Consider the following 25317-nt stretch of genomic DNA (forward strand, 5'->3'; position numbering starts at 1 on the left):
ATTGCAGCTGGAGGAGGAGGAGGACTGCAGGAAGGGGACTGTTCATACAGCGCATGAATCTCAGTCAGAAAGGCTAATCAGAGCTGACAGTTACCCTGCAGAATCAGGGGCGGGGCTAGTTACTGAAGCCTGTGCCTTTGGCCATTTTCCCCAGAGGAGCAATCACCTGGGCTGCATTTTCTCCTGTCCCAGGGCTCAGGGGATAGATAGTATTCTGAAGATTCTTTGACAACATGGGGCAGAGAGGCCACGTCCCAGCTTCTCTCCATGGGGAAACCTGTCCAGAAACTCAGACTTGCTCTGAAACTGCAGCTACAGAATGACACAGGCAGATATGCTCCACTTTCTCTCCTCTTTTTAGTCTTTCCTTCTTCCTTCATTCTGTGTTGTTTTGATAACACCTAAATTTTTGGAAAAGTTGCACAAAAGATTCCAAACACAGGGTGACACTGATCAAGATGAATTGTATTCAGAAACTGCTTTGCTGAAATACAACTCCTTTGTATGAATACTTAAATAATAATGATAAATGATACAGAAAACCTAAACTAATTTAAAAACATATATTCTGGCCAGACACTGGTGGTTCACCAGTGATCCTAGCTTTTCAGGAGGCTGAGATCTAGGAATGGTTTGAAGCCAGGCCAGGCAAGAAATGTCCATAAGAGACTCTAATTTCTAATTAACCACCAGAAAAGCTAGAGGTGGAGCTATGGGTCAAGTGGTAGAGTCCCAGCCTTGAGCAAACATACTCAGGTACAGTGCCCAGTCCCTGAGTTCAAGCCCCAGGACTGGCACAAACTAAAACCAAAAAGATTCTGAATGTAAAAGTTTAGGCCAAAATGTGACAGATCTTCAATATGTTAAGTTAAAATGTGACAGATCTTCCTTAAACTACTGACTCCATAGAGAAGCAAAATGTTCTCAACCCACCTCATGAAACCACTGTAAGTTTTTTCTTTTATAATATATACACTTAAATAGTATCATATATATATATTTAAAGACTTTAAAGCTGCATTATTAAGAAATGAATTATATAATGGATTTCCTTAAAATAGAAAATATACGTGATATTTGAAAAACAGAATCTTTGGATATTTTCTTTCTGCTGATTGCCTCCTGAATTCATTCTCATCACTGCCAATATCATTTTCCAGTAATCTGCAATTGATCTGTGACAGCTTAGAATTAAAAGATGCAGAAAAAAGAATAACTACATTTTCTTAGAAGCATTTATAACCTAAGAACTATCTGTAGCTTCACTTTGCTGAGAAATGAGTCTCTTAAAAGTTAAGCAGTTTGACCAAGGTGACACTAGGAAGTGGCCTGACTGCTACCTTGCTTTATCTGTCCTTCCCAGTGCTGTGCAGCTCCAAACAACATGAAGAGATGCCACATGCCAAAACATAGAGGGCCTCATTGTTTCTGCCACTTCTGCTCTCTGCAAGTGATAGACTGAAAAATAGCTTTAAATATACCTGTGCATTATGAAAAACAGCCAGCATACATTTAGAATTCAGCAGATGAAATTCTCCTGAGAAATCAGACTGCTCTATTTAGTGTCTCAGCAACTGATAACTGAGAGTGTCCTCCAAAATCTCTCTCTCTCCCCTCTCTCTCTCTCTCTCTCTCTCTCTCTCTCTCTCTCTCTCTCTCTCTCTCTCTCTCTCTCTCTCTCTCTCTCTCTCTCTCTCTCTCTCTCTCCTCTCTTTCTCTCTGTGACCTCTTATTCATCACGGTAAGGATGGGAACCAAGGAAGAACTTAGAAATGCTATTATAATATGTAAAATAATTTATTCAGTATTAACTGGGCATAAAACTACAGTTATTAAAACAATGTGATACTAGAACAAGAATAGACAGGCTGATTAATGAAATAGTAAAATTACAATCCAGAAATAATATTTTTAAATTAGTGCAAAGGTGACATTTCAGTCCACCAAAGTAAAGATAAACTTCTTAATGGTCCTTGGTTAATTTTCTGACTATTGAAAAAAAACCCTAAGACATCTATATCACAATTACTAAATTGGATTCCATGAATGTTAAAGTTGATTTGATAGAATCAGTGTTGTCAGGTGCTTTAGCCAACGAGTACAGAAACCTTAACAATGTGCTTGTGTTTTTACATTAATGGATGCTCATCATATCACTATTTATTCCAACAATAATGGAAGGTTAATGATGTGATAAATGTCAGATATCATGGTCTTGGGACCAAGTATGATGTATTTATGTAAAAAATGGACACTCTTCTATCATGCTAAGAGAGGCAAGGAACATTAATTGTCTTCCAACTAAAAACTAGAACCAATATTTTAATGAAAAATAAACAGTATGTATGAAGTATAATATTGTAAACTACTACATACTTCCTGAGACCAGAAAGGGCACCTTTGATAGTTTTGCCAGTACTACTCAGCACTGTAGCTTATATTATTAGGAACACAGTATATATGTGAGGATATCATTCCACCATTTTTAAGAGTATATTTAAGTTAATTTAAATATCTAGTTGCAAAGGCAAGCACAGCAAATCTATCTGTAAGTCATACATATTTGTTCACTGGCTTTGGCAATGACTTGTTAATGTTCTAAAGCTAACCCTTTACTCAAAGTGGTTTTGTTTTCCTAACTGGCATATGAGCTTATAGACTGTAACTGTTCAATATTATGATCTGCTTCCAGTCCAACTGTAAACCAATGAATCAGAATAACTAAGTACAAGGTAGGCATACTCTTTTCTCTCTCTTCTCCAACAGATGTAGCCCAAGGAAAATTTTTCCCATGCCAAGTTTTGGAGAAGGTTTTATTATTCCAAGCTTTGCTGTAAGTGAAGAATCGAACTCAGTATTATTCTATTACATTATGCATGAGCCTTTCAGAGAAGTAGTGCATTTTTATCTGCCTGTGCTCTCTGTAGGAGATGGAGTAGAAGAAAAAGAATAATTCCTCAGTAGTTGTATGGCATGAATTACGATTATCTTGTTCAGTGCTTCAATATTCAAAGCCTTACATGCAGATGGCAGATGGCTTATTTTTGAAAAAGTGAACCAAACCCCCAGACCCCTAGCAGCTAGGTGGCTGTAACAAACACTGTCAAGTAGTAAAGAACATCAGGACATGATTCTAACATACCCATGCACATATACATACATACAGATGTATGTACACATTGTAGCACCACAGAAAATATCTACATATTCTCAAGAAAAGATCCAAAAAAATGTCCTATTACAAAGGCAAGCATAGCAATACATATTTGTTCTCTGGCTTGGGACATGAAGTTTTATGTTAAATCTTAGCACTGTATTTAAAAAAAAAAAGGACTAGGTGGACTGTAGCTGCTCAAAACATTTGAGCTTAATTCAAAATGATTCCAAGTGTCAATGAGAACTTGAGCCTCATGAACTGAAGAGGCCTACTAACCCTCTTGCTCACCAAATATGGGCCGGTTGCCATTCCTGTATCACCATAGCCAGCCAACGCTAGTGAGTCAGCAATGAGCAATCCCTCACTACTACACCAGCATGGGAGCACTTCCTGTTGGAAAGCAAGGAATCGCTGCAGGGGTACACAACACACACCAGCACAGGCCTCAGGAAAACTTATCTCTCACAGAGAAAAAGCCCTGAATAATAGGTAGCAGATCCAAGTTTAAGAAAGATGAAGCATTAAAAAGAACATGATTTGGTAATCTAATCCTGTGTTTACTCAAAAATAGTGACCACAGAAGATGATGGTAAGCAAAATGAACCCCAAGATATGGACACAAGAGGTCTGTCTTTATTGTTATTGTTTTAAATGTACCATGTGATTTTAATTTTTGTTGTTGTTGTTTCCATGGTATGTTCTCTCCCCTGTGGCATATCATCCCCTGTTGTTGCTGAACTCCATTTTGGTACCCTGCATCTTGTATATCCATATGTCTAATCTGGGGAGGGGAAGGGGAATAACAAAATGCTGAAACAAGGACACAGGATGACCCACTGCACAGTATACTGGAAACACACTTTACAACTTCAGGTGGCGAGGGGGGAGGGAGGAGGGGGAGGAGTGGGGGAGTTGGGGAAGGAAGGGATAGTGGGACAAAAACAAGGAGGGGAAGGGGTAACGATTCTCCACAAGTAATGTACTCATTGCCTTACTCATATAACTATAACCCCTCTGTACAATATCTTAACAATAAAATTTTTAAAAAGTGGGTTGATTTTTTTTTAATTTTTTTTCTTATCTCCTCCTTTGTTTACCCTTCACCTCCCTTCCCCGCCTCCCCCCTCCCCCCACCCAATTATACCCCCCTCCCCCCACCCAATTATACCCCCCTCCCCCCACCCAATTATTATACCCCCACTCCCCCCCCCACACCGACATTGTAAAGCTGGTTTTGACATGACATTTTGTACTTCTCATTGTTGCAACAGGTCCACCTGAATCCTTAAACGACTTGTTTGTCCAAAAGTGGGTTGATTTTTATACTGTTCTAAAAATAGGAGACTACTATCAAGATGCAAAATTATGTCACTTAAATTGATTTTTGTTATCTAATCATTGATACTATTTACTATTGATGTGAAATTGTGTTGGTAAAGTTCATGAACTTATCATGTTAAGGGTTTAGGAACACAAGGCAAAAGCACTGATCTGATAAACAAACAAACTGATTAGACTGGTGGCTTACGCCTGTAAGCTTTTCTATTCAGGAGGTTGAGATATGGATGATTGTGCTTCAGAGCAAACTCAAACATAAAAGTACGGTAGACTTCCATCTCCAAAATCACTGCAAAAGCCCAGGCTAGAGGCTCAAGTGGTAGAGCTCCAGCCAAGCAGGTGAAGAGGCCCTTAATTCAAATGCTAGCACAAACAAATTAAGAGATTGTGGGGTTGAATCCAAATTCTCATTAAACCAAGAAGCTGACCCATTAGATATGTGATATACACACTCATAGTTGGGTTAAACAGAGGAATATCTGTAGAATAGGTAGCAGACCTGGACATGTTCAGGTCTGGAAAGTATCTTAACTGCATATATTGGCTTAATTATAGAGTAGCAGAGATGTTAGGGCCTATTTAAACCCTTAAAATTCAATAAAACATAACTAAGTTGTGGGTAGTGTGCATTTGGAACCACTTGCAGAGCGGTGATAAGTGCAATCCTATATGAGGAGAACACATAGTAGAATCCCTGTGGACGTGACAGGCGACTCTGTGAGTGGACATCGGTTATTTATCCGAGGGGCTGTATGGCTTCTTGCTTGCTGAAGATGTACAGTCCTTAGTTTCCAAGCAGCTAAGAATTTTAAGGAGCTTGTAAGTTAACAGTAAATAAAAATTAAGTGCTTATAGAAATAGAAGTACAAAGCAGGGGTTGAGCAGTCAAAAACTGCATTGAGTCATTAAATATGAACAGGAAAAACTCAACAGAGTATGTGAGGAGATCTCCCACTTAGGACAAGAACATATTGTTCATGTTAGTGTGCATGTATCCTTATTGTTTCCTTCCTTTCTTAACTGTTCAACCTACACTTTCTAGCTACACAAAGTGCTTATGGAAGCAATAGTAACCATTACTATGGTATTGAATTAGTATAGACTGGCTGATATGTGTGTGATCTGAATTGTGTGATCTACACCCACTCATTATGTTTCCTTCACTGTAGTATAGATAATAATAATGATCCTCATTTTTATCATATGGCTTGAATGCAATTGTGCACAAAAAGTATACTTCCTACCATATATAGAGCAAATAAAATTCTATTTTTAACCTAGGAAAATAAAACTCTATGTATGTAGTAAGACAAAAGAAAAAAAGGGAAGTAAATGAAGTCAAACTAATTCCCCTGACACTATTACTCCACACCAATTTGGCAACAGTTGCTTTTTTCCAATCCCCCTACAGAGTCACTTGGTGCTCAGAAATGATCCAGAAAACCAGCACAGGAGTCAGGAGCAGATTTCAGAGGGAAATTGGCAAAGTGCTATGAAGAGCCTGAGTGTGAATGTTCCTGAGCTTAGGAGGGCTTTTGAGTTCATACCAGAGCCACCTGTTTTCATTGCTGTGCCTCTTGTTTATTAAACAGGAACAGAGAAGCTACGATGTACATTTTCACGACATTTATCACCAGAGCACTGATGGATTTTTAAAATCTGCTCCACCATGTACCTCACGTGTCATTCTTTGTTTTACCATGGCAAACCCTAGCTGTGATTCTATCTCTCATATGATTGATGTAGAATGCTACACTTTTTATTTCAAACTTTTTCTGAAGAACCTTTCAGAAAAAATCTGGGGACTGTAACATAGAGAAAAATTCATGATACCCCAATGTATGTTTATTTTTCAGGTAGCTTAAAATGTCTATGAACTTTCTAGCAAAACGTTCGTGTTTTCTATTGTGAAATTAGCCATAAAATATGAAATTCAAATCTTTGTGCACATTATTCAATTCATTACACTCTCGTGTTAATTACCATGGAATCCAAGGGCTGTCTTTGCTACCTACCTAATGTAATGTACTAAACCATGCCAACTTAGTAAATCAACAAATAACTCATGTTTTCTTATTGAATTCACACAACTATAAGAAAATCTTTTTGCTCTTACAAGCACATAATGAGCTGAGAAGATGAATGTATTTCCCATATTTATTACAATGCACTACATCTTTAATTCTTCTGTATGTCATACAAGAAGAAAAGCTACTAAAAATCAATATAACTGTGTTTATATGAGAATGTTTCTATAGTTTGGACCTTAAAGGCCTCAAAGACCTATGTGAAAAGCTGAGTCACCAGCCTGTGATGCTGCGGGATATGGTACACTCAAGAGGTTAAGGCATAATGGGAGGAAGTTAGGTCATTGGGGGATACATCGCTCAAAGCATTGCCATTTTCACCTCCCAGCTACTGAGGGGAAGACCCCTGCCCCCCGCCCCCACCTCATGCTCCCACCACCATGCCTGAGAAGCTCTTTTCTAACGTTTTACTGTACTTCTCTGTCTGGTCCCAAGTTTATTTTTCAATCCAAACTTGCAGTGATTAGCTGATGACAAATAAATGAGAACATCAGATTTTTCTGATTGAATTACGGTAACACATATTGGCATCTCAACAAGGGTGAAGATTGAAAACTGGATTCTGGAACATTTGAGGACTTTCCCATTAAGCAATTTTCCACTCTTCAATCCATCTATACCAAATTGTTATTGACTGCAGGGCAGAATGGCCTAACCAATTTCACAGAATTACTTTTTGGTATATGGATTACAACAGCAAATTTTATCAAATATCCTAGTGTCTAGGACAAAGGAAGAAAAGCAGCTGGGATAGTAGTATCATGTCATAAAGTCAAGATATTTGTGTCATGATTTGCCTTTTAGAAGACACTAGGCTTACTTTTTCATATTTGGTCTCTTACAAGTTCATGTGAGAGTGGTAGACACACCTGTGATTTTTAATTTACAGTTTCCAAAATTCTCTTAACTTCATTATTACTTTATCACTCATTCAACACTTTAACCTAGGATGGGTCACCACTTCTACCCCCGCCCAGAAAAAAATCTTTGCAAAAAATTTCTGCTTTTTACGTGTCATCCTTGCGCAGGGGCCATGCTAATCTTCTCTGTATCGTTCTAATTTTAGTATATGTGCTGCCAAAGCGAACACAAATCTCTGCTTTTTAAAATGAGCTACTTTCCTATTTATGTCAGAAAAATGACTCAAAAGTAACAAAATGTTTGGTGTGTAAATGTCTAGGAAATCTAACATAAACTGTAATTGTCAGGTTAGACAATTATTATTGCTATGCTATAGTAATAAACAACAATAAAATATCCAAGACCATATAGATAAAAATGTTATTACCATGACTGTTATTTTTTTACATAAACTCTGTCACAAGCTTATTTGATTTTTCTGACCAATTGTTTCCAAATACCCATGTACATCCATGTTGCCCAGATTTGGAGATTTTTTTCTTCCATGTCAAGGTGAGGTCTCCATCCTTCACCACCAAAGGGGTGAAGAGGTGTTAGAGAGCCGTGGTTAAGCTTTAATTGCCTCAGCCTATGGAATAGATTCACAGACATCATTGGAATGAATGGAGTGTGGAGTAAGGGAATCTACATTTGAGGGGTATCTCTGTCTCCTGTCATATCTTTTTATTTCCTTCAACCTTCTTAAATATCTTTAAGTGGCTGCAGAAAGGAGTTGCCATTTGACACAGCAATTTCTGGATACAATGCATCTTGATAAATGTCACTCTTTCCCTTTGCACCCCTTCCCTCGCTTTTCTTAATGTGGAAGGATAGACATTTAATTCATGGCTGCATCCTCCTCCCCAGCTTCTCCTCTTCATTCTTCTCCCCATCTCCCAATGACCCCCCCAACCCTTTCAAGAACTTGTTTCCTGGTGTTTACTTTGTTCAACTTTGACTTTGCCTTCCTATATTTGAGTTTTCCCTTGAATCAAACATATTTCAGTTAACACATTTGTCTGTACTTGCACCCAATGTATTTACTTATAAATTAATCTACCACGTTCACCTGCTCTCAGCTCTCGGCTATGTTACCCATGCTTTCCTCCCACAGGGAAGCACGACATTTTGGCCCATCCTAAGGATCTGACACATACCTGTTAAATAAATAATCTAATCAGAAATATCAGAAAGATTGTAACTTATAACCAAAGGCTCAACTAATTCTTGACACAGACAGGCGTGTCTGGTTTTCTGTCTGTAAACAGTTTTTCCTTTCCACTTTCTGCAGTAAGTTTAATTTGGAAATGAGCACTTCGTGGGAGAAGGCTGTTAAATACATCTCATAGAGAACCTTTACTAAGAGTCAGGAAAAGAGAGATGGACATTTTCTTCCTCTGCTTTCACAAAGCCAACAATTCTTTGTGTGTGAGATTTGGAGGTGTATGAGTTAATTGCAAGCACCCTTTGTAAACTCAAAGAAGAAAACTGTTAATGCTTGCCAAGAGTGCTTTCAAAGCCTGAAGACAAAACAACTGTTTGCCTCTTAGCTTTCTATTGTCCCTTCACATTTATTTTCAGACTACAGGGACAGACAAGTCACATTGTTTCTAATGAGTCACTATTTCTAAAAGCAGAACTCTATTTGCATGAACAACAGCTGTGGGTCCAGCCTGACCATCAGGAAGGCTGAAACCTAGCCTCAAATAAGTAAAAAGCTTTTTCCTGTTCCCTGGTATCACCTGAAGGAGGTCACATTTCACTAAAAGACAGCCAATTAAAAGTATTAGTTTCTAAATGTGCATACATAGGCATGGGAAAAGAAACGGAAAAAAATAAGAATACTAAAAAAAGTATGAAGAAGAAATCAAATGTAGTGTAAAATCCTACATCTCGAATATACAGCCACAGTCAACATCTGCCAAAGAGTTTTCCAGACATGGAAACTCTCAACAACTTACAACTTCAAGGAACTGGTTGTTTTCAGAAGCACGATCTAAAGTTACACTGTACAGGCCAAAGCCAAGAGCTCTGGGTTAGATACTATCTGTCACCTTGTTTGACCTTGAATAGTTACTTCTTTTTAAATTTTTTCTCTTATTTTATTGTAAGGATATTGTACAGAAGGGTTACAGTTACATGAGTAAGATAATGAGTACACTTCCTATCAAGCATTGTTACCCTCTCCTTTTTTTTCTCCCACTATCCCTTCCCTTTCCCATTCCTTTCCCTCCAACAGTGTCTTGTGAGTAGCATTGGCACAATGGGTCATCCTTCTTGTCTTTAATCTTTTCTCCCATTGTATTACCATGTGTTTTCTCAGGGTGGTTATGAAGACAAATTGAGGTTAAAGTATGCAAAGTATCAGGCACAATGCTGGGTTTGCTCAGGTAGTAAAGGAGAAAGAAGCATGCTTTTACTTTCCCAGGGTCATGGAGATTGTGATTACCTGATTGTGATAACAAAGGGAACAAGGGCTGCAGTCCAGTCATCCTCTAGTGGGAGCTGAGTCCACACCTTCAACTCTTTTCAGATCATCGCTGAGATTCCCTGACACTGAACTGGGTTTTATGGAATGCTGATGTTTAAGTTTATTGAAGTTATTTGTAGAGCCATTCTCCTAAAAATATCATTGTTATTATGCATATTATATAATTATCATCTGTTATGAAAATTATTAGGCCCTTTACATTGCATTAAATTCTCTCATTAATGACCTTGCTAGCTACATTTTACAAATTAGGAACTGAAGTGGTTTGCCGAAGGATCTGTATGTAATAGTAGAATTCCAGACAGGATTCTAGATCTACTGACTTGAAATTTGAAGCCTTAATTCAATAAATTTGCTACCTATTTTATTGGGTGTCACTACTTTGAATTTTTTTAATATTTTTTAATTGTCTAAAAATATGCTTTGAGGAGAAGAGTTAAAACTTTCTGGTATTTGAAAGGGATTGTGGCATTAAGGGGAAAAGGATAGACACATGAAGAGAACAGGGCGAGAATGTAGTGGAGAATTCAAGGCAATTAAGAAGAACAAGGGAAATTGTGCAGAAGAGAGAGATGCGTGAGAGTGCTCAGAGGAGTAACGCTGAGCAGGTGCACTGACTTCATGAGCTGCTTTGTCCAACTCCTTTGTCCAAATGCTTAAAGATAATTTTTTAAAAAGGAAAAGAATTTGAAAAACAACACAGCATTTTATTAATAGACAATGTGTCTGATGGCATGCTTCATCAAGGGAATGATAAGGGCAGGGATAATCTTGAACTTTTAAATTTCTCTAAATAAGCGGAATTATGAGAGGCGCAAGGGACTATTCAGAGTTCATTACTTAAGATCATGAAAATGCTGACAATTATACTGCATACCTCAATGCTATAGTCTTTCGTGATTCTTATAGCAATTTTAAATCAGGAGAGGTATGTAAGAGGTTAAACCACAGATTCAAATAGTATAAGAAAATCCAGCATTTCTAACTTTAATCCAGAATTCTCTTTAGACTATCCTATTTTCTCTCTCCTGAGAACAACTCTGAACCTTTTTGAACCCTGTCTTCCACGGTCATATCCCAGAACAATTAACTTACAATAGGAGGTTCTTCTTTATAGATCATCCTGGGCTGGGCAAAAGCCACCGGTTTGAGACTCTGTCACACCACACACATTCTCAACTAGCTTTGACTGGGGAGCTAGAGGAGGAAGTCCTAGTGAGAAACCTAAGCAACTCCATTTCACTTAAGACCCCCCATCTCAGTTCTGCAACTTTAGCCCCAAGGCCTGGAATTATGATATCTGAAATTACAGAACTGCCCCTCCTGGGGTCTGGTGACCATTATCTAAACCAGACACCCTGCAGTTTAGCACCTATCCTCTTGAGACTCCCGTGTGGTGCAAGCCAACCAGTTTAAACTACATCAGCCCCCTTGATCTAACCAACAACTTGTATTCTGGTCCTTTCCTGCTTTGTAGTGCGCCAATCATACTATAGAGTTGTTTTAGGATTTTCCCACGGTTTACAGTGGTTTGTTATAAGAAGTTATGATGTATGCAAAGCCCCTGCCTTCCCTAAAGAAGTGTATAAAAAGTGCTGTAACCCTGGGCTCGGGGCCTCTCAGCATCATCGGCTGCTGCCATATATGTGGGGGACCAAGCTCGAGCTTGCAATAAAGACTCCTTTGCTTTTACATTGGTGACGGTCTCTAGTGGTCTTTTGGGTAAGGATTTCCCAATTCGGCTTTACACTAGGGGATCTATGACAAATGTTCTTCAACTTGGTGCAGGCCTCCTGGATGAGAACTTTCCTTCTAAATCAGTGAGATGTATACTTGAGATACTTGGGAATATTACTTTTGTAAAAAATCACAATGACTGCTTTCATCACAATGAATGCATTTTGATTTTAGAAAGAAATGTAATTAAGTGACTCGCAGATCAATCACTCTAAATTAATCAAGAGAAGACAGACATTAAGTCAGAGGGGGAAAATCTATCAAGAGCAAAGCAAGTTAAACGCTGTAGAATCATTAATATCCATTCCACAAGGCGGAATGTCATTAGCTCCAGTCAGACAACACCCGGCACAATCACTTTCTCGTCCCTCGTCTGTGGAAAAACACTGCATATGGAATGTGTTTTCAAACAACTTAATTTGCTTCTCATTAAGGGGTTTGTTGGTGACTATCACAGACTGATGCTTACATGAGAAGCAAGGGTTTATTAAAATAAAAATTGTCTTTAATTACAAATATTTAAACTTAAACTCAACTTTTATTTTGATGGAAATAACTCATTACTGTTTTGGTTTTCCTCACTCCTATATGCTCAAGTATTTGTTTTATTTTAAGAAATACTGAGAGTTAACAACAACACTGCAGCAATGAAGGAGCCCTACTGATAGAGCTCCATGAACCAACTATGATATAATTAACAATTAAGTGTAGAATAAAATGCGAATATATTAGTCTTTTAACTGTAATGCATAGAGAAGTCTCCTTTCCCTCTAGAAATCTCAGTCTTCCATCTCCTGGAGTGTGAAAAATCAAGCCTTCCCTCCCTCCCTTCTTCCTTTCCTTACATGATCAGTGTTTAAGTCGCCATCAGAATCTGTGCTTGGAAATGTGACACGTGGAGAAACTTAAGAAGTTGTTGATGACTGAAACGCTCTGTGTAAGGGCGCCAGCTCTGTGCTGTTGGATCAAATTTCAAGGCATACCTGCTTGTCCGTTATAGAACTGGGATTTGCTATCCTTACTAACAACACTCCCGAGGTGGCCAGTGCTAGGACGAGTTCCTTCTCAGTTGTCAAGGTCCTCGTATCTACCCACGTGTATGAGCACTCAGGGACACGCGGATATACTCACTCTTGGCACTCACAAAGTGCCTGTGCTGCCTACTTATTTAGTCAACTATGATTATGTGACATTAGTTTAACTGAATTCTTGAGAAAAATCATTTTTGTTATTGAAAAGGCAAACTGGATACTCCTAGGCGAAAGAACCCATGGTCTCTATCCCCCTTTGTAGTTAAGAATGCACAGCTGCATTCACACTAAGAGAACATGGAGGCAAGTAATCTGTAGTTTCTAGGCCTAGTAATAGAATGCCCTGTCCAGTCCATTTCTTTACCCTCTCTCCTGCTTCCAGATCTTCTGCGAAGATGACATTAAGTTAACCTGGAAGCCTCAACATAATAGAGACCTGATAGATGGACACTCCTTGGGAGTTCACATTACTGCTTGGAGGACGGCCACCTGGACCGCCTCAGGTGCCCGTGGAGAAAGAAATAGCTTTATGATAAGACCTTGACCCTTTGGAATTTATCTCTGAATCTTCAGCTAACAGGAAAGTTGGCAGGAGAAGTAGTGGTGTGATTTCAAGTGTTTTACAAAAAGCCTGAAATAAACAGCATTAGCTTGTCAGTTGCAGAGCTGTCATGGAGAAAATCAATAGCAAAGGCTGGACACTGTTCAATCAATTGGCATTCACAGCAAAGCAATGAGGGAAGCGTTGCCCCCAGTCAGCACGGACAATACAACAGCAGTTCTAAGGAACAAAGACAGGAGGAAGTTCTAGTTTAGTGCTGAATTAAGAATAACAGGATTATTACTAATTATTTTATTTATTTATTAAACATTTATTTATTTCCATGCATTCACTGGACTGTTGTTTTACTTTGTGCTGTCAATATTTAGGAAAGTACTTCAAAAGAGGATGCAAACAGGAAAAAACAGATTGCATGAATGGAAATGAATGAAAAATCCAGAAATGCAGGGGTCTCTCACAATTCATAAGTACAAATGTAAGGAATGGATTTGAGAAGGCTTTGGATAATGGAGAGTCAAAATTCACATCACAGAGAACAGATCAAATGAAGAATTATGGTGTCTCATTTCTAGATATTTGAATATTTGAGAGAGAGAAACAGTGTGTGTGAGACCTATAGCCACCTAATCTTCGATAAGGGAGCTAAAATAATAGAATGGAAGAAAGACAGCCTCTTCAGTAAATGGTGCTGGCAAAACTGGTTAAGCACTTGTAGAAAACTAAAGCTAGATCAACTCCAAATGGAGTCAAAGCAGACACTCTGAAAACATTACATGATGGAATAGGAGAAACCCTAGGTCTCCTTGGTACAGGCCGAAATTTTCTTAATAGAGACCCAGAAACACAACAAAGCAAAAAAAGGTTGGACAAATGGGATTGCATGAAATTGCAGAGCTTCTGCATGGCAAAGGACAAAGCTAGCAAGATTAATAGAAAACCCACGGATTGGGAGAAGATCTTCACTAGCCATACAACGGACAAGGGTCTCATATCTAAAATATACTTGGAACTCAAAAAATTAAATCCCCCTACAACAAATCCTCAAAGAAACAACTGCCCAATAAATAAGTGGGCTAAAGACTTAAAGAGAAACTTCTCTGAAGAGGAAAGAAGGATGGCCAATAGATACATGAAGAAATGCTCAACCTCTCTAGCCATAAAAGAAATGCAAATCAAAGCAACATTGACATACCACCTCACCCCAGTTAGAATGGCTATAATCAAGAACTCTAATAACAACAGATGCTGGAGGGGATGTGGACAAGAGGGAACCTTGCTGCATTGTTGGTGGGAGTGTAAACTTGTTCAACCACTTTGGAAAGTAGTATGGAGGTTCCTCAAAAGACTCCACATAGAGTTCCCCTATGACCCAGCAATCCCACTTTTGGGCATTTACCCAAATGATCACAAACAAGACCATACTAAAGCTACCAGCACAACTATGTTTATTGTAGCATTCTTTACCATAGCTAAGATATGGAACCAACCCAGATGCCCCTCAGTAGATGAATGGATTAAGAAAATGTGGCATATTTCTACAATGGAATTCTATGCCTCCATCAGAAAGAATGACATTGCCCCATTTGTTAGGAAATGGAAAGACTTGGAAAAACTTATATTAAGTGAAGTAAGCCAGGCCCAAAGAAACATACATCCCATGGTTTCCCTTATTTGCAATTACTAGTATATGTCTGAGACAAGCAGAAACAGTCAGATAAGTTGATGTTAGGCGAAATGAACCCCAAGATAAGGACTCAAATGTTTTTTTCTTTCTTGTGATTGTTTCTAACATATTTATAAGATGATTTCCTTGTTGCTTTGCATGTCCCTCCCCCACGGTATAACCCCTGTTTTCACTGTATCTGATGTTGGTATAATTTGTGGAGGGGAAGGGAAAAAACAAATTGTTTCAATAGGGATACAGGTGGACCCACTGCAACAATGAGATGTAGAAGACATTATGTTGAGAAACGAACTTTACAACTTTGGCATGGGGGAGGGTGGGGGAATGTTGGAGGAGGAGGGAGATGGGAAGGGATGGGAAGAGGAAACAGAGGAGGAGGCAACAATGCTTGATAAGAAATGTACTCTTTACCTTGTCCATGTAATTGTAACCTCTTTGTACGGTATTTTCATAATAAAAAAGAACCCCCCCCCCAAGAAAGAGTGTGTATATTAGCGACAGAGAAAAAGAGACTGAGAAAGAGAGACGAAGAAAGAAGGTTTTAAAATACACACCGATACAGTGAAAGCAGGGGTTATACAGTGGGGGAAGGACATACAAAGCAACAAAGAAATAATCTTATAAATGTGTTAGAAACAATCACACGAAAGAAAAAAACAACAAGTCATTATGTCAAAAACGAACTTTACAAATTTGGTGGGGGGAGGGTTGGGTGGGGGGTAGGGAGAGGAAGGGATGGGAAGGGGAAACAAAGGAGGAGGCTACAATGCTTCATAAGAAATGTACTCATTATCTTTCCTATGTAATTGTAACCTCTCTGTACAGTATTTTCACAATAAAAAAAATAAAGAGTAAAAAAAATAAAATGCACACTGAGAGAAGTGGTAGAGAAAAGCTGTGTGTAACAGGAGAGAACAGGCTGGAATTCAAATAAAAATACAGTAACATTTGGTTAACTAATGTTGTCATTGTTCTAGACACTAAGTTTTGAGTTTTGTTTCTCCAATTTAAAGGTGAAAGAAAACTGAAACATTTAGAAGCTACATAATTCGTAACTTGAGTAGATATTTCTACTTTACACTCACTCCCCCTTTAAAGTCTTAAGATGAGTTTTCTTATAGGCATGTTGCCAATCCTTCATTCCTAATCTAGCTCTCTAGGGCTTTACATCTATATCTAATCCAAACACCATCCCAGTAAGTATCGGGATGAGATCTAGAGTAGGCATCTAACTTTCAAGCAGATCACAGTGGGTCAGAATTTTTATACTAGTTTTAAGAAACGAACTCCTTATTCTGAATACTAACCAGGTACCTCAACTGCATTTAATCAACTTTCAGTAGCACAGAGAGAGCTCACATGAACATGAGAAGAAGACAAACATGAGATGGCACCAACTACTCATGCAAACATCAACATTTTAGAAACTATGTGATATCCCTCTGCTTTTACCACATATGCTTCTCCAGGCACGTCTGAGCTTCAGGCCATCTCACCTTCAATCTGATGCATTCCAGATGTATCCAATCCAAAAGAACTTTCAAATTCCAGAGCGCTGTGTGATTTTTTTGTTGTTGTTTTTGCCTCAGTTGATGACACAATGAGGTTGTCTTATTTTTTCCTTGATAAACTACAGTTTGTATTAAATGAATCTTTACAATAACATGATAGCAGAGGATAAGATGGAGATACGAAAGAAGCAATATTTGGAGTTCACTACCTTGCTGAAATATAAATATCCATACAGCTTTTGAGAGCGGTGTAAGGAAAAAATAACTGAATACTAAATTATTGATCTACAGTAGATCAAGTTCAGATAACGTGCTGTTGTTTTCAATGTACTATGTGATTTTCTTTGTTGTTTTCAATGTACTATGTGATTTTCTTTTTTGTTTCTTTTGTATGTTCTTCCTCCTATGGTATATCCCTATTGTCACTGTATTTGATTTTGGTGCCCTGCATCTTGTATATATAGTTATCTAATTTGGGGAGGGGAAGTGAAATAACAAAATGCTGAAACAAGGGCACAGGATGACCCACTGCAACAATGATACTCACAAGACACTATGTTGGAAATGATCTTGCCTATGTAATTGTAACCTCTCTGTACAGTATTTTCACAATAAAAAAAAATAAAGAATAAAAAAAATAAAATGCACACTGAGAAAAGTGGTAGAGAAAAGCTTTAGTGTAACAGGAGAGAACAGGCTAGAATTCAAATAAAAATACAGTAACATTTAGTTAACTAATGTTGTCATTGTTCTATACACTAAGTTTTGAGTTTTGTTTCTCCAATTTAAAGGTGAAAGAAAACTGAAACATTTAGAAGCTACATAATTAGTGGGGAGACGGAGGAGAAGGAGGGCTGGGGAGGGAAGGAAGAGTGTAACAATCCTCGACAAGAAATGTACTCATCACCTTACCTAACTGTAACTGCCCCTGGACAGCATCCTTATGATAAAATAAAATTAAAAAAAAATCAGATTAGTGGGGCTGGGAAGGTGGCTCAGTGGTAGAGCACTTGCCTTGCATGCATGAGGCCCTGGGTTCGATTCCTTAGCACCACATAAGCAAAAAGAAAAAAAAGCCGGAAGTGGTGCTGTGGCTCAAGTGGTAGAGCGCTAGCCTTGAGCTGAAGAGCTGAGGGACAGCGCCCAGGCCCAGACCCCCCCCCAAAAAAAAATCAGATTAGATTAAAAGATTTTTTATGAAGAATTATTCCAAAGTTTAAGTTGGTTTTAATTGTCCTAAATGGCATATAGGAACATAGAACATTTCTATAGTTAGCTTGTAAAGTTATCTTAATTAATCTCATAAAAGTATGTTAATATAACCCTGCAGATATATGACATATCTGGCTAGACTGGCAAAGGCAATGCTACTTGCACCTGGTCTGTCTGTCTGTCTGTCTATCTCTGGACCATGCGGAGCTTTAAGCCTGAGATAACTTAGGAACCACGTGGGAAGCCTCAGAGTCCCTATGGAGACCATGAGACTTCAACCTGCTGCATGAGCAGAAGCACTGACTATTGCAGACAGAACCACTGTCTGACAGCAACATAAATAAAACTCTTGTTGCTTACACTGCATTGTTTCAACACAATTATCAAGTGGACAGTGGACACTTCACAAATGGTGTCTGCAAAGTGATCAGAGCTCTGTCAGCCCCCTCAGGTTCTCAGTATTACACTGTAAGTATCATAACTGAACACATATAAAGCATAGCCTTCCAATAATAGAATTTCTCATGGATGGTTCTGCTCTTCAGAAAAAGGCATGATCCTGTCATCCGTACTGAAGGCAAACCGATAGAGCATGCCATCCCTAGGAAACAGAAGCCCACATAGAAACAGGAATAATTGCTTTTGGGTATGGACAGGATGTGTTTATATCAAAACATTTTGAGTTGTTTATAAAGAAGAAAAGCAAAACTTTCTTACTACTTAATTAATGTCCTCATCCAGGTCTACTATGCCTGAATTTTGAATTTTTTTTCTTTTAGTGACTATGAAGAAAAACTCAACTATAATGGGAAACATTTTAGATGAGTACTTTTTAAAAAATATGCTTAAAGCAGTTATTTTAAAATTAAAGGTCTCATTCAAAACTGAGGTGCACATTTCCATTAAACAAATTTCATAATTTATTCAACTCTTTAATATGCTCATGTGTCTTATGAATCTCCAAGAGGGCTCTGCATGACAGCACATTACCTAAACTTATTTGATCTTAGACTCTCTCTTCCCTTTGTTCCTCCCTCTACCTACACACATACATGTAGAACTAGTGTTGTACATATTGAAAATGAATGATTTTCAATCATTATAAATGTTTTATTGTAATGATGTTAAACATGATCCCAAAGGGCTAACACTACTCCTGTCTTCAGAGTCTGGGAATTGGAATAGTCCAACTCTAGAAATTATTTCAACTTTATAACTTTGGAACCAGGAGACATTTACCACAGTGGTGGGAAAGTGAGTATATATTCACAAGACATTTCTGGTTGTTTATTCAGGGCAGCATTTTCTTGATATGGTTGTTCCTGCTGGGATGAAAGAAATTTTCTCTAAGATTCGGTCTCAGTGTGCACAGATGAGCTAGCTGAGCTCCCAATTATATAGTTTTAGGAATACAAACTTTGCCTTCTACAAATCTTCAAAGTGTACCCAGAGCAGGTCAACACAATTTGTATGACACTTCACAGGAAGTTCAAATTACTTCTGATGACTTCTTTTTCGCATCACAGAAGTAAGAAAAGACAACATTTTCTTCCAAATCTACAAAATTTTGGATACGGCGACAGGTGTTTCAAAACTAAGCTTTAATTAGAAATGTATCTTCTAAATAACAGCTGGGTAATTAAAGTACTTACCAACTAAACTGATAATTAAAATGTAAAATTCAATAGCTTGTATTTGCAAGCGAAACAAATCTGCAATGCATTTGGGTTAGTTCAAATATACTCTTCCCCATCTTAGAACTGTGGCGTCCTACTGGAAAACTTCCACAGATTCCAAGGAAAAAGAATGTCAGTGTATTGACCTGAACTGTCTTGTACAGAAATGGAGCAACTGTTCTATCCTAAAACCTGGTGACTATTTGGCCTCCCCAGGTTGATCCAGGATTTTATTTTATTTTTTTTTTATTTTCTAAACTACTTTATTGTTGTTTTAAAGGTGATATAGAGCAGGGTTACCTCTACGTACATCAGGTAATAAGTACATTTTCTATGGCCTAGTATCATCTATTCCTTCATTCTCATGATTCCCTCCCTCCCCTCTCTACCCACCAGTTACACAGTTCACTTTCCTCCAGGGCCTATACAGCCAGGATTTGAGAAAGTTCATGACCAAGGGAAAACAGGGAAGCTATGGACTCTCTAGGACATGCTGGGGGAAAATCATAAACACAGTGAATATAAAGCCACAGTCACCGGAACAGAGTCCCTTCTACTGCAACTTGACTAACTTCTACCACTGAACAGTTACTTGATGTAGGATCCCGCCAAGCCAGCTCTGTTAAACTTGGTCAAGTCTACGATGGCTGCTCTTTTCCTTCCTCCTTCTGTACTTCTCACGGTATCTGTTCTCTCTGTTCCAATCCCGTTTGCAGCCAACCACAGAGCTACTTCCTAGTGTAATTTAGAATTAATTTTTGAAGTCACCTTTCCCAAAAAAGTCCATCTTAAAACACTTCTGTGAAATACATTGGGTATCTTCCATATCTCAATCAAAACATGCTGCACGCATCTCCCACACTGTCCTGCTTCTGTGACGTCTTTGCTGCTGCTTCCTCTCTTCCCTCTCTTCTTTCTCCTCCTCCTCCTCTCCATCACCTCACCCACCTTATCCTTCTCTACCTCTTCCACCTTCTCCTCAGTGCAGAAGACACATTTCAGATATGGGGATTAACTGTTGGAGTTTAAATTAACTGCAACTACAAAAAAAAAAAAAAAACCTGCACAACCAATACATCCTGCTCTGAAATAGAAATGTACCATGATCCCACCTCCTCGAGTTTCCTGACTCCATTTTCATGTTTGTACAATGATTTATGACTATATTCCTTTCTCTGTTCATCTACCACCCTGCTCTAAGGCCCTGTTTCAGCTTCAGCTATTTGGCTTGTTAAATTCCTCTATCATAATTAGACGATTTAACCTCCATGAATAACAACTTCCATTATTTTAGGGCTAGGTTCTTCTGCTGATAAAATCTGTGAAGGCAGGATAGGGGACAATGGCAGGGTTAAATCTGAAATTGAGAAATGTGATTATGAACTATATTCCTAATCCCCGATTGATACCATCGAAACATCGCCAATCCATTAGTCTTCTCTCCTGTGCTGAGCCAAAGAAGCAATGCTTACAAACAGCAATTTTGATAGTGCCTCAGAAAGCTGTGTGGCTATTTATTAAATAGGTTTTACCTTAATCGTTTCATTTAATTTATTACAACTATCATCTTCTTAATGAGGACACTAAGATGACTCCAGAAAAGGTTTCAGTTTAGGCTTGTCTGGTTCCAAGGTCCCCGCTGGGGACACTCTACTGCCTGCAGTGGTGTGGCCCCATTTATTGGCCATAGGGCTGTCAGCGAGCCACATACAAAGGGACTTCCCTTAAGACAGCTTCAAAAGAACCCTGGTAAGACAGATGGAGCACTTGGCTCTTCCTCAAGTAGTCCAAAGTGGGTAATACTGTGTCATTCAAGTTCTATGAAGAAAGTAATTTATAGAACCCTACCCTGCTCTAAAATCCTGTCATTGTAGAGAATAAGTGATGTATTGCTTATGCGATCTGCATTAAAAACAGATCCTATTGGTTCCAAACCAAGAGCCACTTGGCTGAATACTAGTGATTTGTTGGGAGAAAGTTAAGTAAATTCCAGTTCTGCAGGAAATCTTTGTGTCTTGTTCATGCAGAGTTTGTTATCTGAAAAACATGGCATCTTAAGGTGCTTCACACTAAGGTTAGCTCATTTGAAATCCGGCACTGCTCCTCAAAGAAAGATCTGCCTATTAGATACTTGGCAATGCCCCCATTCCCTACCGGGGAGACATCTGAAGGGCTGTTCTTGCAGGAAATGTCAGGCAAGCTTCTAGTCTTACAGCCATTAGGCGTCATAAGTCACACCCCTGACCGCGTCTATGTGCATTTGACAGTATCTGATGAGACAGAAAGATCCAGTCCATCCAATATGCCACTGACTTTTAAGATGACCACAAACAGGGAGAACAGAAGTTAAAGATCACTGCCAGTTACAGAATAATTAATTCAAAGTAGCTCCATTACAAGGACAGAGATTGAACCTGAGCAATGCTAAGCTCTGTGTCAGGCTTGATTTGAGTCCTGGATTCAACAATCAAGCAAGTCATTTGGCGATCCAAGCCTCAAATTTTCCTTTTGTAAAACAAAAGTAATATGCAAATATCAGGTTATTATCAAAATAAGTAAGTAAATTATGCAAAGTGCTTTCAAGAGTAGATGAAGGAACCAGCCAATGGACACACCAGTCACAAAATAGCTTAGAAACAGATGCATAAGTACCTAGAATGGCAGTTAAGTACTTAGCATTTGGCTGCCAGAAATTTAATAAACTTTATAAACCAAGCGAGACAGCACTATTTCAATAGAAATAACAGACAGAATAAAAATGAAGGTATTTTAACAACTGTAATAACTGAAGTAATAACTGGAGTCCTTGGGAGTCTATTGTTCTTGGGGGGAGCAGGGTTTTCTTCACCCCTACTATGTTCAGGGGGATCTCAACAGCCTGTGAATATGTTACCGTACATATATGACTCAGGGATTTTACAGTTGCAACTAAATTGAATCTTTTCAGTGGGAAAGATCATTATAGATTATCCAGCTGAGCCCCAGATGAACTCACTGGTGCTTGTAATGGGAAAAAGAGTCAGAGTTAGAGGAGAGAGTGTGAAGCTGAGAGCAGAGTCTGGAATGAAAACAGACGGGAACAAATGTAAGGGTTTCAGGCCGCCTCCAGAAGCTACAACGGGAAAGAATTCCCCACAGAACTTCCTAGAGAAGGCACACCGGGAGACCAGTGTGGATTGTGACCTCCAGAAACAGGATGCCAATGCAATTATTGTTGTAAATTCCTAACTACGGAATGAGTTCCCTCTGGGCTTTGTTAGTTTTCACTGTGAACCGTATATTTTCCTTAGAAATTATTTGTGAGGCTTCTTTGTGGAAGGTAAGTAAACTGCCTGCCCTTCTCCTTGCTATAAGCACAAGGACAAATGACATAGAAAGACGATGTTTTAGCTTGTGGAAAACAAACCTAGAGGTGGTGTGAAATGGATTCCATATTTGTGCTGTGTTGCAAATGCAGATGGGAGCAGGAATTGGAATTGTTCCAGGCTTAAAGACGATAAACTTTGCCTCGAATCTCCACCACAAACCACTGTGCCCTCCCTGACATCTGTGAAGCAACAGGATGAGGTGGAAAAAATATCCAGAATAGACTGCTACCCTAAGGGAAGTAGCCAGTTAGCAATATAAAATGTACTGCTTTATTTATTATTAATAAACAGGTATAATGTCCGATATTTTAGAGACAGAATGAGAAATGTCACTTAATAAATAACTATGTGATTTCTCTGAAAATTTGACTGTAATTAAATTAATGTAACTATTTCCTTGCTCATTTAATAATAATTATTTTTTAAACTCTGTTCAGTTGGATATCTGAAGTTGAGCAGTTGGAATCTAGTGTATTCTGGGTTTAAAGTCACTAAATCTGATACCAATGTGTACAAAATACTGTAAGTGAGGAAAGGGATGCAAGATCAAACGCTGAGTGGGCAACTACACAGTCCAGAAAAGCGATGATGTTGACTGGGATTGGGGCATGTCAGACCCAGTGACAGATAAATGGATAGCTAGAAAACGCTTTGGATTTCCAGTATTTAGTGAATCTGAAGGACAGGCAAACCTGTTTTATTCCGCTCCGCCAGTCATAATGCACAGCCTTTAGAAAATGAGGAATTATTCAAGGATCCGTCAGGTGGGAACACTTATATAAGAGTTCCCACAGCTTGGGAAATGTTCGACAAAGAGCTTGTCATCTGGGAAGTTATCAGTAAGATGGGAATTGCCTTATTGAAACTATTACTACCATCAGCCAAATGAGAACAGCAACGTCAACCTCAGAAGATTATGGTAAGGAAAGTGCAGTAGTAACTGGTTATGAAGACTTTAATGCATTCATTTATATGTGCATTTGGATGTGGGATCAAGGTGTACAATGTTAATGAAACTGGACACACAAAAAAGTACGTAAGCATAAGTTGATTGAGTTCCAGGCCAAGAAAACTCAAAAGAGAAAACAGCTAGTTCTGGAAGACATTGGTTACATGCTCTGAGATGGTATGCCCAGAAGCCTTTACTTTGGTTTCAGTAAGAACTATGTGTAATCATTTGTAGCAGCAGCATTATAAGAACACCGTGGCCCTGACACAAGGTGTAGACAAGGCCTGTGAACACACAAGGTGGAGCACCCCAGTGGAATGCGGCCATTGTTTCCTCTTCATAGGGCTCATTTCACTTTCATAAAAACAGGGCCATGCCTTTTGTTTTTCAATCCAACATTTCTAGTGGAAATAATTTATGGTAATATAACCAGATAGCACAAGACATGTAAGGAACTGAAATGAATTTGAGTCTCAAATGAGAAATGCTGGCATGCTGACAACAGCGCGATGGTCCTTTGGAAGCAGAGAAGGAGGTCTCATTATTTTCCACATGGGTCAGCAAGGGATTTAGCTGAGGGAGGTGGCTAAGTGGCTGAAGTTTTAGTTTTGACTTTCTTTGCCTCCACCGAGACAATTACTGCCAGGGTCAATTAGTCTTCCCAAACTCAAGATAAACTTCCATGCAATTTACAGTTTAAGGTATTGCTAGAACAAACCTCAAAGACTCAAGTCTTTCAGCTCTACCAGAGCAATAAATAGTCATTGGCAATATTATTTGGGGGGGGGAATAGTTTCAGCATTTTTTTTTCTTTTGGAAGTTAAATCACCTGAAATTAGCATAAAAAACTTAGAAAAATATTTCTGCAAACTACATATTTCCAGGTATTTTTTATTAAAAGATTTTGAACTCTAGAAATCTGAACTAAAATGATTAATGTGAATTTATTTAAATATGCACTAGATAGAAATGAATCTTGACATTCAAGTTCAGTTTTCACTTAAATAGCTAATTTTCTTCTTCTACAATAGATATTCGGCAAGCAAAAGTGATTGACTTCAGTGAAGCAGAACTACTAAAAAATACGGTTCTTAAATCATGCTGAATATGTAACACTTCCTCAAACCAAGAGGGCTCTGAACAAAAGCAAGAAGTTATTTTATAGACTTTCCTGATGATTTTGAGTCTAATTTAAGCAAGGGCTCATTCTAATAAGTTATAAGATAACATACACTTATCAAAGGTATCTGTCCCTTACCCAAAGCAGAAATTAACAACTGATTATAAAACAAGCCTATTGAGTGTGGAATTGCCTATAATATACTTGCAACCCAGAACTTAATTCAATTCCAACAGCTCACCCATTGCTGGGTCCCCATTGCCAGGTCCTGCCTTTGCAAACACAACCTTTAAACAGTAGTACAAGAAAATCGGAGAACACATAACTGGACACTGTGAGAGTATTTGAGTCCTCAGAGAACAAAATGAACTTGAACATCACCCATTTTCCGAGGCTGAGGTTGGGTGTTGGGTTTTATGAAGATTCTCTTTCTAAATGCTTCTCACGATTAGGCATGTGGTGCTACAGCTCCATAAGGAGGGGATGATGTGATT

General features: G+C 38.5%; 1 long non-coding RNA gene and 1 other non-coding gene across 2 annotated transcripts in view; both read right to left on the reverse strand.

The window, feature by feature from the left end:
- LOC138808007 (uncharacterized) overlaps positions 1-25317 on the reverse strand; it is a 386844-nt gene that overhangs the window by 275896 nt on the left and 85631 nt on the right. The window lies entirely within an intron of this gene.
- Positions 7561-7672, reverse strand: LOC138808093 (U6 spliceosomal RNA). The gene has a single exon (XR_011366391.1). It is a non-coding gene; the product is annotated as a U6 spliceosomal RNA (small nuclear RNA).

Source organism: Dipodomys merriami, unplaced genomic scaffold (genome assembly GCF_024711535.1).
Source record: "Dipodomys merriami isolate MVZ:Mamm:240054 unplaced genomic scaffold, mDipMer1.0.p SCAF_44, whole genome shotgun sequence".
Taxonomy (NCBI): Eukaryota; Metazoa; Chordata; class Mammalia; order Rodentia; family Heteromyidae; genus Dipodomys; species Dipodomys merriami.